Source organism: Hydra vulgaris, chromosome 08, assembly GCF_038396675.1.
Source record: "Hydra vulgaris chromosome 08, alternate assembly HydraT2T_AEP".
Classification (NCBI taxonomy): Eukaryota; Metazoa; Cnidaria; class Hydrozoa; order Anthoathecata; family Hydridae; genus Hydra; species Hydra vulgaris.
The window spans coordinates 50,294,959-50,312,500 of record NC_088927.1 but is presented as its reverse complement, the minus strand read 5'-3'; the positions used below and the strand labels follow the sequence as shown (position 1 = coordinate 50,312,500).

The 17,542-nt window shown below is 25.8% G+C and overlaps 1 protein-coding gene across 2 annotated transcripts in view; it reads right to left on the bottom strand.

The window, feature by feature from the left end:
- LOC136083933 (TNF receptor-associated factor 3-like) overlaps positions 1-15,826 on the bottom strand; it is a 228,285-nt gene extending 212,459 nt beyond the window's left edge. Inside the window, exon 1 of one of the 2 annotated variants that reach the window (XM_065803890.1) lies at positions 15,598-15,826. The gene's annotated coding sequence lies outside the window, so the exon portion shown is untranslated. The remainder of the gene's footprint in view (positions 1-15,597) is intronic. The other variant, XM_065803891.1, reaches the window with a different exon arrangement.
- Positions 15,827-17,542: the final 1,716 nt, after the last annotated feature.

Sequence of the window (17,542 nt, the reverse complement as noted above, 5' to 3'; positions counted from 1 at the left end):
AAATCTTTTACAAAATAAAATAAAATTAAAAATAAAAACAAACTTAGTTATTTATTCGCCAAGCAAGATATGTGTACAAATATTATTAAAAGAGAATAACAGCGAGCAACAATAAAAATATTTTACAATAACAGCATAAATAGTTACTAACTTTACCCAAACAAAATGTCAAAACACAAAAACTACAAAATAAATGCGAAAACTACAAAACGAAAATGCAAACACAAAAACTTCTACAAAATAGAATAAAAAAATAATAATAGTCTTTTATTATTTTTGGTGAAAAAAAAATAGTGTAGAAAAATTGGTAGCGATTTAGTACAAAGTGGTATTTGGTACAGTGGTGGTTTACGAGCAGCTACACGCCCATGCAAGCCCAATTTCTTCAATCGATTGTTCACAGTGGAAGCGCTAGGTTTAAGATCATTAAATTGATTATTCACAGACCTGATTTTCTTGGCAGTGTACCTTCCATTTGATGAACAAATCTTGTTTATTTCTCTATCTTGTAATTTATTAGTTTTTTTCGCCTTCCAGTACGTTTTCTAGTTGAATTCGTACCAGTTTCGTTATGTCCTTTGGACAAAACATCTTAAAATTTTCATTTTTTTTGTAATTTTGACTTGTGAATAACCTTCTTCATAATAAACATGAATTCTTTCTCTTTTAGCAATGTTTAATTTCTTTCGTTTACCCATTTTTTCACTTTTTTTACAATTTTTAGTCAATTTTTGGCAAATTATAAATATCAAAATTTTGTGCTCGCTACAAAAAAAAAAAAATACTACGCACAAAGTTTATTAATTGTCACTCTAGTATAGATATTAATAACACTATTTCTTAACAGTGGGCTATTTACTGAATAACTGATTATTTTGACAAATAAAAACTGGTACGACTACACCTAGAAAATGCAAGTTAAAATTGGCAATTATTATTCAAAAAAGTAATTATATTTAGTTTTTGTAAGCATATTAAATAAAGTATAAATTAGATTTGAACATGTTTTTTTTTTAGCTTATCTCTAAAAATTCCTAACCTGCCTTAAACTTTTTGTCGGTAGTGTATACATACATTCATATATATATATATATGTATATATATATATATATATATATATATATATATATATATATATATATATATATATATATATATATATATATATATATATATATATATATATATATATATATATATACATATATAGAGGCGCCACCAGCATTTTTTGGTCTTTGAAATAGCTTACTTTAAGACATGGAGCAAAATCCAAACATTTGTATATTTATACTAATGTCAAATAATGATGCTTTGCAAAAACTTGCAATGATTAGAGCTTTGGAACAAAAAAGCCTAAAAATTTTGTCCCCCCACCTGCCAAAAAGTAACAGCAACAAGTTGATGAAATGCTTTTTGTACTATTTTCAACAAGACTTATATTCATTATTAAATTTTAAATTTCATAGTAAAGTATATAGGCGTTTAAAAATTATAACCATAAAAAAATTTTGCAAATTTTATATTGTCATAATTATTGAACGCTGAGAGATAATACTATGAAAGTTAAAATTTATTGATAAATATAAGTCTAGTTGAAAACAGAGCAAAAATATTTCATTAACTTGTTACTCTCACGTTTGGGGCAGGGGGAGAAAAAGTTTGGGGCTTTTTTATTCCAAAGCTCCAATCATCGCAATTTTTGCAAAGCATGTTTATTTGAAATAAGTATAAACATATAAATGTTTAGAGTTTGCTCCATGTCTGGAAGTTGGCTATAGCATTTTTTGGTCTTTCAGATAACTGCATATATTTGAATATATATATATATATATATATATATATATATATATATATATATATATATATATATATATATATATATATATATATATATATATATATATATATATATATATATATATATATATATAAATTAGATATAAATAATATATCTATCTATCTATATATATATATATATATATCTATATATATATATATATATATATATATATATATATATATATATATATATATATATATAGAATATTTAAAGTTAAACAATTAACAAAAATGCAAATCATAATATTTAAATAACCGAATCCCAATCACATATTTATCAGGCTTATATCATAGTTTTTGTTTTTGTATAAGAATTTAACTTTATGTAACGACACGGCGCAATATCCAACATTTAAATGCTCATGTTTACACTGTTGGATTCAAAGGATTTTAGGTTGAATTTCAAAAGACATAAATTTTTTCTTCAGATTCTATTGATATGTAAATATACATAAATACAATGCATATATACAAAATAAAATTAAAAAAGTTGTAAAATTTTTTACAATATTTTTAAACAACCGCTTTTAGAGCTTTATTAGTGAAACTATTTAAGGTATTATTATATATTAATTTAACCACGTTTTGAAGACAAAAAAATAAAATGTACACCCATGCACGAGAACATAAGCTGTTCAAAATGCCAAGAATCTTGTTCTTTCCAAGGATAAAAAGATGTCAGAGCAAATAACCTCAACTGTTTTAAAGTTTCTTGTTAAGAATAAAAACTCGTTACAATTATTCACTCGTAGATTTTATTTATTTTCTTATTTATTGACTTAAATAAATGACTTATTGCAATATTTTATTCTAATTTTAGGAGGATCTCTCTTACCTGTAATACTAAAACAAAAGCTCCAAAAAAATAAAGTAGTCTTTACTGATATCATATTTGATATCAAGAAAAATCATGATCTGCTTGAAAATGGTGTTCGTGATGCTCTTAGAGATTTACAAAAAGAACTTGGTTGTTTAGCTGTCTAAATACTTTATAACATAATTTAAACGGCAGTACATTAACTTTTTTTTTTTCAAAAAAACTATTATATTTAATATATCACATTGTTTACAGTATGGTATTTCACAATTAGGTGTTGAAATGAATTCAATTGCTACGGTTATGAAGCGATCTCATGCTCTAGATAAGTTTTACAGTTACAAAAAAATTAAATTAAATGGAAAGGAAGATGGACTTGAAATCTCAGTGTTGAGAAATAGTGTATACATTGAAGATCTCACCAGACTTGTTCAAGAAATCTGCTCCCTACGTGGAGCAGATTTCTTGAATATATATATATATATATATATATATATATATATATATATATATATATATATATATTCTAATCATAAACCTGAAATTTTTCAGTTGCAAAAAGTTGTTTTGGTATGATGCTAAAACCTTCATACAGTAAAGATATCTCGCAGTTTATTGATCGGCTGAATATAAAATATTATCTTTAATTTATTTTTAAATTTGTCTGACAATCAAATTCTGTTCCTCATTAGAATGTTTAGGAGCAAAAGTTAACTTAATTGTTTTTTTCGTGAATAAAAAATGAAATGACGCGGACTTCTACATTAAAATTCTTCGATAAATAATGAAGAAAACTGAGTTTTTATAAGTGACTTTAGTCTATATGTTTGTTTATTTTTTTTTTAAATATTAGAAAATTATTTTTTTTTGAAGTTAATTTGGTCATTTATTATTGTTTTTTTTATTGCATAAAAACATTCTTTAAGGCTGATTTTTATATTTATAATTTTTTTTTCCTTATTTGTCGTTACAAATGATAACATTTTTTATTAAAATATCACGGCCTATTTAACAACAGACCTAAGAGGGGCGCGCAAAAAAAAAAAAAAATGAAGGCGGAGACTTTGTAAACAAATTAGTCTGCCATAAAAATAAAATGAGTTATTAAACTGCTTGATGACAAAAAATAGGTACTTATTTTTCAAAAATAAAACTTGTAATTTTTATTTCACAAATCAACACAACTATAAAATATAAACACAAATCAACAAACTATAAAATATAAAATTTTTCACTTTGAATAAGACTTTTTAAAAGATTACTAAAAAAAACTTTTCTTTTCAACATAAAAAATTCTAATCGCTGATCATTATCAAAGGTTATCAAAGACACCCCTTTTAAAATCGTTAAACGAGATATCCTTAAACTGACTTGTAACATTTAGGATTTTAAAAAAGCCTACAATTTTTTATACAAAATCAACAGGATTACCTGATACCTGCATTTCAGGAAGAACTTTGGTGCAGTTAATGTTAATGAGCACAAAAAACCTGAAGAACTAATGCAATATTTTGTCGGTCTATGGGTTTTGGACAGGTAGACATATGATTTAGCTTTGCTAGTTTTAAGATTACTTTGTCAACGTTTCCGCAAAGAATGTTGTGGAAACGTTGACAAAGTAATCGATTTTGCAAAGATATGTAACGTATTTAAAGAGACGTTGATTAAACATTGTTGCGTAACGTTAAAAAAACATTACTAAAAGACGTTACAAAAATGTCGTTGAAAAAAGACATTACAAAAATGTCGCAACTAAACGTTGAAAAAACGTTTCTTTAAAAGGGTTTGTAACGTTGGTAAAAAAACGTTGTTTAAACGTTACTCAAAGACGTCGAGTAAACGTTGAAATATAACGTCGAGTCAACGCTTAAATGCGTAGTAGAAAATATTGCTAAATATTATTAAACGTGGCTATTAAATATATTTTTTTGGCAATTATAACTGTATGTTGAACTCTGCAGTTGCAATATTTCGAAAATAATTTTTAATACAAACATATATTTACTTTTTAAATTAAATAATCATACTAATTCAATAACATTTTTTTTCTAAATTCTGCTCTTAGACTAGTAATGATACAATTTTAGTTAATGATTTTTATTCTGTATCTCAATGACATCCTGGGATATCCAACTGGGATGTCTATAAGTTGTATATTTTATACAAATTAACTTTGTATAAATTTATCATAGTATATTACTGTTTGTATTAAAAATTGTTTTTAAAATATTGCAACTGCAAGGTTCAACATACAGTTATAATTGCCAATAAAATATATTTAATCGCCACGTTTAATATAATTTTGCAATACTTTCTACTACGCATTTAAGCGTTGATTCGATGTTATATTTCAACGTTTACTCGACGTCTTTGAGTAACGTTTAATCAACGTTTTTTTACCAACGTTACAAACCCTTTTTAAGAAACGTTTTTTCAACGTTTAGTTGCGACATTTTTGTAATGTCTTTTTTCAACGACATTTTTGTAACGTCTTTTAGTAATGTTTTTTTAACGTTACGCAACAATGTTTAATCAACGTCTCTTTAAATACGTTACATATCTTTGCAAAATCGATTACTTTGTCAACGTTTCCACAACATTCTTTGCGGAAACGTTGACAAAGTAATCTTAAAACTAGCAAAGCTAAATCATATGTCTACCTGTCCAAAACCCATAGACCGACAAAATATTGCATTAGTTCTTCAGGTTTTTTGTGCTCATTAACATTAACTGCACCAAAGTTCTTCCTGAAATGCAGGTATCAGGTAAAAGTGTTGATTTTGTATAAAAAATTGTAGGCTTTTTTAAAATCCTAAATGTTACAAGTCAGTTTAAGGATATCTCGTTTAACGATTTTAAAAGGGGTGTCTTTGATAACCTTTGATAATGATCAGCGATTAGAATATTTATGTTGAAAAGAAAAGTTTTTTTTAGTAATCTTTTAAAAAGTCTTATTCAAAGTGAAAAATTTTATATTTTATAGTTTGTTGATTTGTGTTTATATTTTATAGTTGTGTTGATTTGTGAAATAAAAATTACAAGTTTTATTTTTGAAAAATAAGTACCTATTTTTTGTCATCAAGCAGTTTAATAACTCATATAATTTTTTTGGCAGACTAATTTTTTTACAAAGTCTCCGCCTTCATTTTTTTTTTTTTTGCGCGCCCCTCTTAGGTCTGTTGTTAAATAGGCCGTGATATTTTAATAAAAAATGTTATCATTTGTAACGACAAATAAGGAAAAAAAAATTATAAATATAAAAATCAGCCTTAAAGAATGTTTTTATGCAATAAAAAAAACAATAATAAATGACCAAATTAACTTCAAAAAAAAATAATTTTCTAATATTTTAAAAAAAAATAAACAAACATATAGACTAAAGTCACTTATAAAAACTCAGTTTTCTTCATTATTTATCGAAGAATTTTAATGTAGAAGTCCGCGTCATTTCATTTTTTATTCACGAAAAAAACAATTAAGTTAACTTTTGCTCCTAAACATTCTAATGAGGAACAGAATTTGATTGTCAGACAAATTTAAAAATAAATTAAAGATAATATTTTATATTCAGCCGATCAATAAACTGCGAGATATCTTTACTGTATGAAGGTTTTAGCATCATACCAAAACAACTTTTTGCAACTGAAAAATTTCAGGTATATGATTAGAATATATATATATATATATATATATATATATATATATATATATATATAAACAAGAAATCTGCTCCACGTAAGGAGCAGATTTCTTGAACAAGTCTGGTGAGATCTTCAATGTATACACTATTTCTCAACACTGAGATTTCAAGTTAATCTTCCTTTCCATTTAATTTAATTTTTTTGTAACTGTAAAACTTATCTAGAGCATGAGATCGCTTCATAACCGTAGCAATTGAATTCATTTCAACACCTAATTGTGAAATACCATACTGTAAACAATGTGATATATTAAATATAATAGTTTTTTTGAAAAAAAAAAAGTTAATGTACTGCCGTTTAAATTATGTTATAAAGTATTTAGACAGCTAAACGACCAAGTTCTTTTTGTAAATCTCTAAGAGCATCACGAACAACATTTTCAAGCAGATCATGATTTTTCTTGATATCAAATATGATATCAGTAAAGACTACTTTATTTTTTTGGAGCTTTTGTTTTAGTATTACAGGTAAGAGAGATCCTCCTAAAATTAGAATAAAATATTGCAATAAGTCATTTATTTAAGTCAATAAATAAGAAAATAAATAAAATCTACGAGTGGATAATTGTAACGAGTTTTTATTCTTAACAAGAAACTTTAAAACAGTTGAGGTTATTTGCTCTGACATCTTTTTATCCTTGGAAAGAACAAGATTCTTGGCATTTTGAACAGCTTATGTTTTCGTGCATGGGTGTCTAATGCCCATTCCAACTAGTTAAAAACTATTTGTCCAGAATGAGTTTATTCTTTCAATGCGGAGATTTTTATTTGACTCAATGATACAATCTCTTAAGTTAAAAATCTTGTGGCTGCGCTTGTCTGATATCATAAAACAAATAGGAAATAAGCTTTGACCTTTAGTTGGAGCAATCTTTCCTACCTTTATAAGTAACTCCCTTCCACTTTTCCAAACATCTTCTTTCATTTTTACAGGCTTTCCTTGCTGTGACTAAGACTATTTGTATTTTTAGTGAAATATTTTAGAAAAAGTTTATTAAATATAAAAAAATATTTATAAAATATAATAACTTTTTTGGCATAGAGAGCATTTTTGCAACGGCAGTGGGAAATGCATTTATATCAAAACTGAATCCCTTGTGTACATAGTCTCGAACTAGTTTCACCAATGATGGTATACTGCAAAGAGAGTAGTTGTCTGTTTTGTTACAGCAACAAAAAGAAACTGAATCTCTGTACTCATAATTTTTTTCCTTAAAATGTGAGCCATTTGACATGTAATATTTATCTACTTTTATTGTTATTTAAAATAAGTGTTTTTTAATTAAAAATGTTATAAAAAGTAGTTACAACTTTTACAAAATAAAATTTAAAAAGTTGTAAAATTTTTTACAATACTTTTAAACAACCGCTTTAAGAGCTTTATTAGTAAAACTGTTTAAGGTATTATTATATATTAATTTAACCACATTTTGAAGACAAAAAAAATGAAATGTCACGTGGCTTTCAATGATTTTTGTTATAAAGGTAAGCTTAAATAATAACGTTAAAATTGTTTTTTAAACGCTAACTTCTGGATTTCAGAAAATCTCAATTTCGGGCAAAGAAGGAACGCTTTCGACTTTATTCTATACACATTCCAGCTCGTACATATACATATCAATAGAATCTGAAGAAAAACCTCATGTCTTTTAAAATTCAACCTAAAACCCTTATAATCAAATATTGTAAACATAAGCATATAAATGTTGGATTTTGCGCTGTGTCGTTACATAAAGTTAAATTCTTAAACAAAAACAAAAGCCATGATATAAGCCTGATTTTAAATATGTGATTTGGATTCGGTTATTTAAATATTATGATTTGCATTTTTGGTAATTTTTTAACTTTAAATATTTAAAAAGTTAAGGTAAAAAAAAAAAAATTACTGAAAAAAAAATGAACTTGATGTCATTTCATCATATAGAACATTTTTCTTTACAATCCACCATATAATTTTAAATTAAAAAGTGTGTTTTTTTGAACCACCATTGCATTTTGCGGTTTTGTTTTAAGTTTTGTTTTTGGCTTTTTTTTTTTCAGCGCGTTTGTTAAGTTTCTCCTAAAAATGACTAACTAGAATAATTGTTGTCTGAAATGGACTAATTAAAATTAGTTTGTTCCAGACAACAGTTTTTTGATTAGCTATTAATAAATAAAGAAAAAAAATTAATTTTGATTTCTGTTACGTGGTTGTTAATTAAGATCTTATCTTCAACGTGGTTTTTAACTACAAACACGTGGAATAAGAGAAGAAGCGATAAGCAGCAGCAAAGCTACAAATATGCCCGGTTCCTTTATGGTAAATTTTAATCAGGACCACTTACCTATTTCCTATCGACATAGTCAATAAAGAAACAAGTAAATCAAAAAAATGTTGTTTCAAAGCTATTTTATAAAAAGTCTTTCATTCTAAAAAGTTATAAATTCCAATTTTAATCGAAAAAATGTTTTAAGAAAAAAAATTAAGATAAGGCCCCCCTTAGCCAGGAAAAAATTTACCAACATGTTCATCGGGACTACACAAATGCTGCCAGAGTTCAACCAAGTCTAAAAGATTAATTAAAATTAAAAAAAAAAGAAATTCAAAAAAGTGTATATCTCCGGTTTGCTCTGATAACAATTTGAACATGCGCGTTTATCAAATTTACACAAGTGCTGAAAGTTTCAGAGCACTAGCTAGTGTGGAAGAAAGTAAAAAATCAATCGCGCAATTTCGGGACCACTGATAATCGACAAACAACTTGTCAAGTAAAGCTAGCGATTAAAAAGTTAAAAGTTTATTCTAAAGCAATTAAACAAGATTTTAGTTTTCTAGTTTTCCTTGTGCAGGTTGGACACCAACTCTACGAAGAGGTTATTAGGGTACCCACAGGCGGCTTTCGTTATCATCTTTTTTTCAAATGAATTATGTATAATAAAATGCAATAAAAAGGTTATATTTGATAAACACTCCTTTTATAATACAGATTATATCAGAGAGTTTAAATGCCCTTACGGATACCAAAAATGTCACATTGCGTCATATTACCATAACAGAATATTTGACTGAAAAGAGTAATACAAAAAAAAGCTGTAGAAAAACTGCGCTCTAACAAACAGTGACTTAACCAAGGTTTGTATGCATGGCTTGCATCCAGTAGCGTACCTACTAAAAGGAAAAAAAAAAAAAAAAAAACCAATGATTATTTAGCAGCCCCTTTTAGCGCTTTGGCTCTAAAGCGGCAGGGAACCCGTCTCTACTCTACTGGTATAAACGCTTGTTATAAACTACCCTTTATGATATACGTGAAAAAATATCCTTTCAAAATGCCCTGCGACAAACACTACCCACATACATCAGAGTATTACCTGAATTACTTATCATAAGGGCCCATAAACAGGTAATTGATTTGAATACGCTTCATATCTCAAAATTTATGTTAAGTCAACATGAAATGACTTCTCATTGAGAAAGTAGATAATATAACTTACATTTTACTTACTTACAAAGTAAAATATAAAATTTCAAAGACAAAATTTGCTTTCAGATGTAATTGTAAATAACAATTTTTTCAAATTTCTTTAATGTAACTTGTTTTTGCTAATTAGTTACTTTTACACGTAAAAAAAATTATTTTGTTTACTTTTTTTTATCTTTTTATTTAGGTGCCCAAAGAAGGGGCACCTAAATAAAAAGATCTTAATAAATAAAAAGTCCTTACGGTCTTATCACAGAGCACCGCGTATGACCATTTAATAGAAAGTGCAAAACAAAATGCAAATTACTTTACTTGTGAAAATAAATCACTTTTTCAAGTAAAATTTACTCATTTAAAAACTTTAGTAATAAAGTTTTACATGTTATATAATTTATTTGAAAAAATTATATATTTTTATAAGAGTTGTGTGAAATATTTTACGCATAAAAGTAATTCGCGTTTTTACATCAAAATAAATAAAAGAGCCATCCCAAGTTTGATATCTCTTTCATAACTTGGTAAAAACAGGTATACAATTATATAATTTTATGGCTCTATGATAAAGTCATATAATGATAAATGATAAAATGTTACATGTGTATGAACAAGTTATAAAAAAGATATAATACGTTTGCCATGGTGACTACGAGTTTGATTTCATGTGAATAACCCAAATAATCATAAGTAGAAATTCAAATGTACTAGTAAAACGTTGATGATGTCATATCAAACATGTTTATAAATTACTAAAGCCTTTCGATAAGTACTATTTACTCTTCTAGTTAAGGCTGATTGTTAACATCAAACATTAAAATTAAAATGTAATTATATTTTTACGTTCCCTGTTCCCTTGCCATAATTAAAAATGATTAAAAAAAGTTTTAGCCTAAATGATAAAAATAATGGCAACTGAAGAAGTAAGAATAGCATTTTACTTTTATATTTTTGTAAAAGTAAAATAGTAAATGACAAGTTGATAAAAGTATGATAGGAATGTTGATTTTATAGAAACCGAAACAAAATTGTTTCAGATGTGTAGATTATATAAAAAATTATACCTTCGAATTTAAGAACTTTTGTGTTGATTAATGATTACTAATTGATAATACGTTTTTTAACTTTTTGTTATTTCAAAATAATAGCATTATATAATTTTGACTCATAAAAGTTATACTAAATCTCTTATAAAAATTGCTCACTTGCAGGGGTTTTTACATAAACTTCATTTGGTACCTGCATAGTATTCTTTATTAATTTTAACTGTATTTTTGTTGGTTTCTTTACTATTAAATTTTTCTGCCTAATCAAATAATAATAATAACAATATTAACAATAATAAATATAATAACAATAATAACAATAATAACAATAATAATAATAATAATAGTAATAATAAGTAATACAACAGAACCAAGTTTAAAGCCTAAAGTTAAAAAGAATTAAATAGATCATTAAACTACAGCTTTAATAATAATAATATTAGCATTATATAATTTTGACTCATAAAGATTATGCTAAAGCTCTTATAAAAATTAATCACTTGCAGGGGTTTTTACGTAAACCTTATTTGGTACCTGCATTGTATTTTTTAATAATTTTAACTGTATTTTTGTTTATTTCTTTACTATTAAATTTTGCCGCATAATCAAATAATAATGATAATAATAACAGTAATAATAATAATAAAGAGTTATACAACAGAACCAAGTTCAAAGTCTAAATTTAAAAAATAAATAAATAGATGATTAAACTACAGCTTTAATATTAAAAGAGCGAAAATATTATGTTAAACCAACTTTTAATATATTTACTTTGTTATGCTTATTACTCTTGCTGTCTTATAATTATTACTCTTAAAATAAAATTGTTCTTGAAGTATATCTAAAACTATTTGTTGTTTATTTTTACATTTATAATTTTCAATAAATAATTTGCTAAGTATAAATATATTATACGGTTATTGTAAATACGTACAATTAGGGCTCGGTGATAAGACAAATAACGTCTTCTACTTGCCCCGCCAGTGATTTCATTTATAAACATTTAAATTATAAAAGTAATTATACGGCGAAATAAACAAACAAATCTAATGTTATGTGCGTATAACACTCAAGCAAAGCAAGAGGAAACGTTAAATAAAGATCTCTAATGAGGCTACGATCCATACTTTCATCACAAATGAATAGTATACTTGTGTAAACTGCCGTTTATTGGGTATGTTTCTAACTTTATATAAAATACCAATGCATTAGTAAAATCTAGAAGAAATAATATTAATGTGATGTTTCCAAGAAAAATTTTTATCAATATAGATTCTTAAAAATTTTGTTACTTTTTCTCTTTTCATGATTACATTGCCAATGTAGAGTTCAGGTAATAGATGTTGTATTCTATGCTTTTTTTATAGGATGGATAAAAAAGTATTCATTTAGCTTTAGCAGTTTAAGAGATAATCTATTCATTTTGAACCAATCGGAAAGTTTTTTTAATTTACTAGTCATATTATTGAAAAGAACATTATTATTTTCGTGATATAAAAATAAATTTGTGTCGTCTGCAAAGATTGTTTTGGTTAGGCTTGAAGTTTTATGGAGATTGTTTAAATATATTATAAAGAGAAGAGGTTCAACGAAGATTTTTTATTTTGAACATATTTCTTACAATTTGTTATCTTTTCAATCAACCAAGGGTGTTTTTTTTTTACTCCATATGATGATAATTTTTTCTATTAGAACTTGATGGTTGACGGTACTAAAATCTTTAGATAAGCCAATAAATACTCCTAATGTGAAATGAGATTTTTTAAAAGTTTCTGAAATATTGCGCGTAAGTTGGGAAAGTGTGTAACAGAGTATTCTGTTGAACTAATATTTTCAAAACCAAGTTAATTTTTGTATACGATTTTACTATTAATTACATAGGCGTAAATTAGATTAAACCTTTTTTTTCCTGAAACTTCTGAAAAATCTGAGAGAACCGATAGAGGACGATAACTATTTATGTTAGTAAGATCTCCTGTCTTGTAGATAGGAATTACTTTAACAACTTTTAGAAAATCTGGAAACATTCCATGACTTATGCTCTAAAAGATTTTGAAAAGAATGTGTTTAAAAAAATCACAAAAAACTTCATGGTAAATAGTATTTTTGACATATAAACTAAGTTTTCAGAGAAAAAAACTCTTAACATACCAACATATTTTGATTGTTAAATGCAAATAATTAGAAACAATTAAAGCCACAAGTGCCTGAATATAAATACAACGTGCTTTTAGAATTAATAACTAAAAAATCTTGCGAAACACATTTTTATGTCAATGGATTTTGACTTTTTTTTAAAAATTGAAACTCAAATATAATTCTAATAAGGTGCCCTTGTGGCTTTAAAAATAAAATTTTTTAAATTTTTCGCAAAGCTTTCTAGGATCAAAATGCGTACAAACATTTCAAAACTTAATACAAATTCTGAAAATATTATTAGGATCTATTCTCATCAGATTTTTGCTACCTTGAATGTTTGCCAGCTGGCGCAATTAAAAACAGGTTATAGAAGGAACTAAATATTCAAAAAGTCTACATCTCGATAATTTTCTTGTTGAAAAAATGAAAATAAACTTAACATAGATGCAAATAATATTTATAATCATTATAAAAAAGAAATTTGTAAATTTTCCATTAGTTCTGATTTAAATATAGAATGCAGCATTGTTCATTTTAATACTGGAAAAAGCCATGATTTTAATGTTGTTTTCTGTTTCATTTAGTCATTTATTGTGTATAATTTTTTTGCTTTAATGAAACTCAATTATTTTGTTTTTTGACTTTCTTGGACCTGCAAACTGTCAAATTTCATACTTCAGGTCAAGGAGTGCGAGGTTTGAAACAGTCTTTTAAGTTATCTGTAAAAAAGTACAATCATGAATTAAATTTTATATCAGCATGCATTAGCGATGTGGATATTTTTCAAAAGTGTGGAATTATGGAGTATATTAATTTTTTTTTTCTTGTTTATAAAAGAATTTAAAATTCAATAGTTGCTTTTTTTTACTAGTTTATTTTGAACGATTCAATTAAGGCATTAAGATTTAAATAAAAATAAACAATTGAATTAAAAGTTTGGATTATTTAATGGAGTAATGCTTTATATATTGGCTATAGCATCTTAACTAGTCTTTGTTACTTTATTTATACTATATTTTATTACTTTGTTACTTTATTTATACTATATTGTTACTATATTTATAATTTCATATTTGGTAAATTTTTACCAATTATGAAATTATGCTTGTATGCTTTAATATATTCATAAAATAGAAGTTTTGTTTTTACAAGCTTACCTCTTTATTTATTTTATTATATTTTTGCAGGCTGCAATTTTTTCATTTTTTTTATATGAGTATATAAAAAAAATGAAAAAATTCCTTGGTGTAACCCTTAACCAAGTACAAATATAATAACAAGTAAATTTAAAAAGATTAAAAACCATTTTAAACAAATTTTTTAGAGTTGAAACTTAGGCTTTCTTAAAAATTATGGATTAAAATTTATTCATCAATAATTGTGTAAATATGTAATAATTTTGTTGGGTCGCAACTTTTAGATACGTTTTTATATAACAAAAATCATTTTAACAGTCAATATTTCGAGAGCTTGCTAAATTTATTCTGACCTTGTCAAAATTTTTTTGTTTAAGCATTTACTATCATGTGCTTCATACGAAGGAGGGGAAGTTTATCAACTTTTGGAAAATGTATTCACCCTGAGCGTATTAAGATTCTTTAAATTCTTTCGTTTATTTAATTTCACTTATTGTCAAAGAAAGCTATCAACTAATAAAAATAAAGACATAGAGAAATCAGGTTTTGAAATGTCAAATTTAAACTAAGCGATCAAAATAAATACTTTAATTGTATTCAGCTCTGAAGTGAGTTTGTATTAAAAACTGAGAAACTTGAATGGCTGTTGTTATACATTTTTGAGTTTTTTGTCCGCATTTTGATCCCAGATTTTTTATTCAATAATTGTGGGATGAAAGCAAAACGGTACCCAATAGAATATAATGCCGAATTATCTAAACGTAACTTTACATTCAAATCTATTGTTTCAACTTGTATTCGTTGTTCTGTGCAAACAATCGAATTTTTTTTTGTTTTTGTTAGTTCTATAATTTTATATATAATTATAGAACTAACTATCTCTTTAAAGCAGCAGTCAAACAGCACCTATTTAACTAAAGTTTCATCAACATACTCTCTTGTTTTTAAAGATCAAATTAATCATAATAACTAAAACGAATTTATCCCTTTTGAATGACCACAAACGATGATTATATCACAAAACAAATAGTTTTTTATTTTTTTTCTATACTTATCTATCATATCGTTAAGTACAAGGCTTTGTTTTTGGTTTATTTCTACTTATGAATTTTTAATGTCACGTTAATCTCACGTGAAACTCATGGCAAATGATATCACTAAATTAAAATATTATGTACCAGGTAGCTTGTTATATGTACTTGTTATATGCTACTTGTTATATGTATGTATAAAAATCTGGTAGAAAATAAAATCTTTTATTTCAAAAAACATAAATTTTTTGCATTCTGTCTATAGCTTCATTAATTAAGTCTTATCTTGAAAAGTATTTTAATGAGAAATTACAGTATTATGCCACAAACACCACTTTTTGGATTCAATGGTGTTACAATATTAATGCCAGTTTTAATATTCTTTCATTTGTTATGAAAAACTTTCAAATAAAAAATCTATTAATGAAAAGTGTTACCTTTTTTTTTCTTGACTAAAATCAAGTTATTGAATCAATAGAATATTCTCTGCAATGTTGTAATAATAAAATAATATTAAACTGTATTTTATTTCTTTAATGTTTTAAGCGTCAATCCTTTAGCCTCGATATAAAAATACTATCTTAAATTGAAATAAGAACTTTCAAGCGCATTCAACCATTGAGTATTTATCTTAGCTGTTCTATTGTTATAATGTTGATTTACTTTGATGTACAAAGAATAATGAAACATTTTGATATTTTGTGCTCGATTAATTTTTATTTTACACACATAAATACTTTACGTTTTATTTATAACTTAAACTGTAAAATAATGTGCAAAGTTCTATTATAACCTTATTATAGCAGAAAAAAATCTAAAAAACAAGACTTTTTAATAATCGAACTTATACGTTTTGTTTAATACAATCCTTCAGTATTAGTCGCATCATACCTAGAAAGAAATAGATAGTCTGGAAAAACGGACCGTTTTCATTATTTTGTTGTTTTAACTTGAAATTTGATATTTGGCCGGTTTACCTTGCTTAACTTTAAAAAATAAGCAATGAACTTCATATACTATATAAATTTTTTACAATATTGCAACATAGCTTGAAGATTTGTATATAGCGATCACTGATGAAGTTTTTGAAAATAAGCAAGGAAATTGAACAAGATCTAGATGTATTATTATTTAAAGATTGATTGGTATCCAATTTTTCGTGCAACTTGTGTTGTAAAATTTACGAAACGAAATATAGCTAAAGAGACATAAAACTTCAAAACACAAACTCATCAATTCATTTAGCAAAGATAAAAACTCCATAACATTTTGTTATCTTGATCTTAAAAAAAATAATGTTGAATAGTCTGTTGATAAATTGTCAAATGATATTTGGGGCTTTGCGATAAGACTGAATTTGTCTTCTTCTAGCCCTAGCAGTGTATATACATCTATTTAAGTCTAATTTTTTAGTTATTTTCTTAATGGCAAAATACAAAATAATAATAATTTATGTTTGCCTGAAGATTTTTTTTGAAAAAAAAAAAAGAGTTAAAACTTCAAAGCAGAGCGTTAGTTTTAGTTTTGAAAAAAACTGCAGATTAATATTTCAAAGTACAACGGTGATGCAGAAAAATTTTATTTTCAGTTTAATGGGCTTCTTCATAAAAACTTATTGCCATCCAAGCTTGATGATGTTTTATTGACCAACACTTTGAATAATGAAATTGCCAATCACATTCTTCAATCAGATTTTTCACGAAGTAAATATAATACTTCATCTAATAGTGAAATTATGTCAGCCTATAATTTTTATGAAAAAGAATTAAGTGTAATTTAATATTTGGCTGGTTCAAATTTTCTACATCTGATAAGCAATATAAAAACAATGCATGGAAATATAATTTATTATGTATTTTGAAACTAAAAACAGAGGTGATTTTTTTTTTAATATTTACGCTCAAAATATCTTTATTCAATGTAAAGCAATTTTTCGTAAACAAAGCAAATTTTTTGTAACATCTATCTTCAGCAAAGCTCCGGTTAATGAAATGCTTAACAACTCAGTTATTACAGGGTGACCAGATAAAACAGAGACAAAATTTAATATGTCCTGATAATAAAGTTTTTTACGGTATCCAATTAGTTTTATTGGTTTTCGGATTTTTCATGTTTTTATGTTTAGTATATATATGTTCTGAGTTTGATATCTCTAAAATATATATTACTTTTTAAGAATATCAAATAAACGTAGTGCAATTTTGGAGTTATTTCGTAAAGGAATGCGTAAATGTGATATTGTTCGCTTGCTTAATGTGCCTAGGCAAACTGTGTCCAAGGTTGTAATCGTTTCAAGGAGCTCGGCCACGATGTCGCCGTCCAGGAAGTAGTAGAAGACGCACCGTCAACACGTCCGTTAACCACCAGATCATCAGGAAGCGA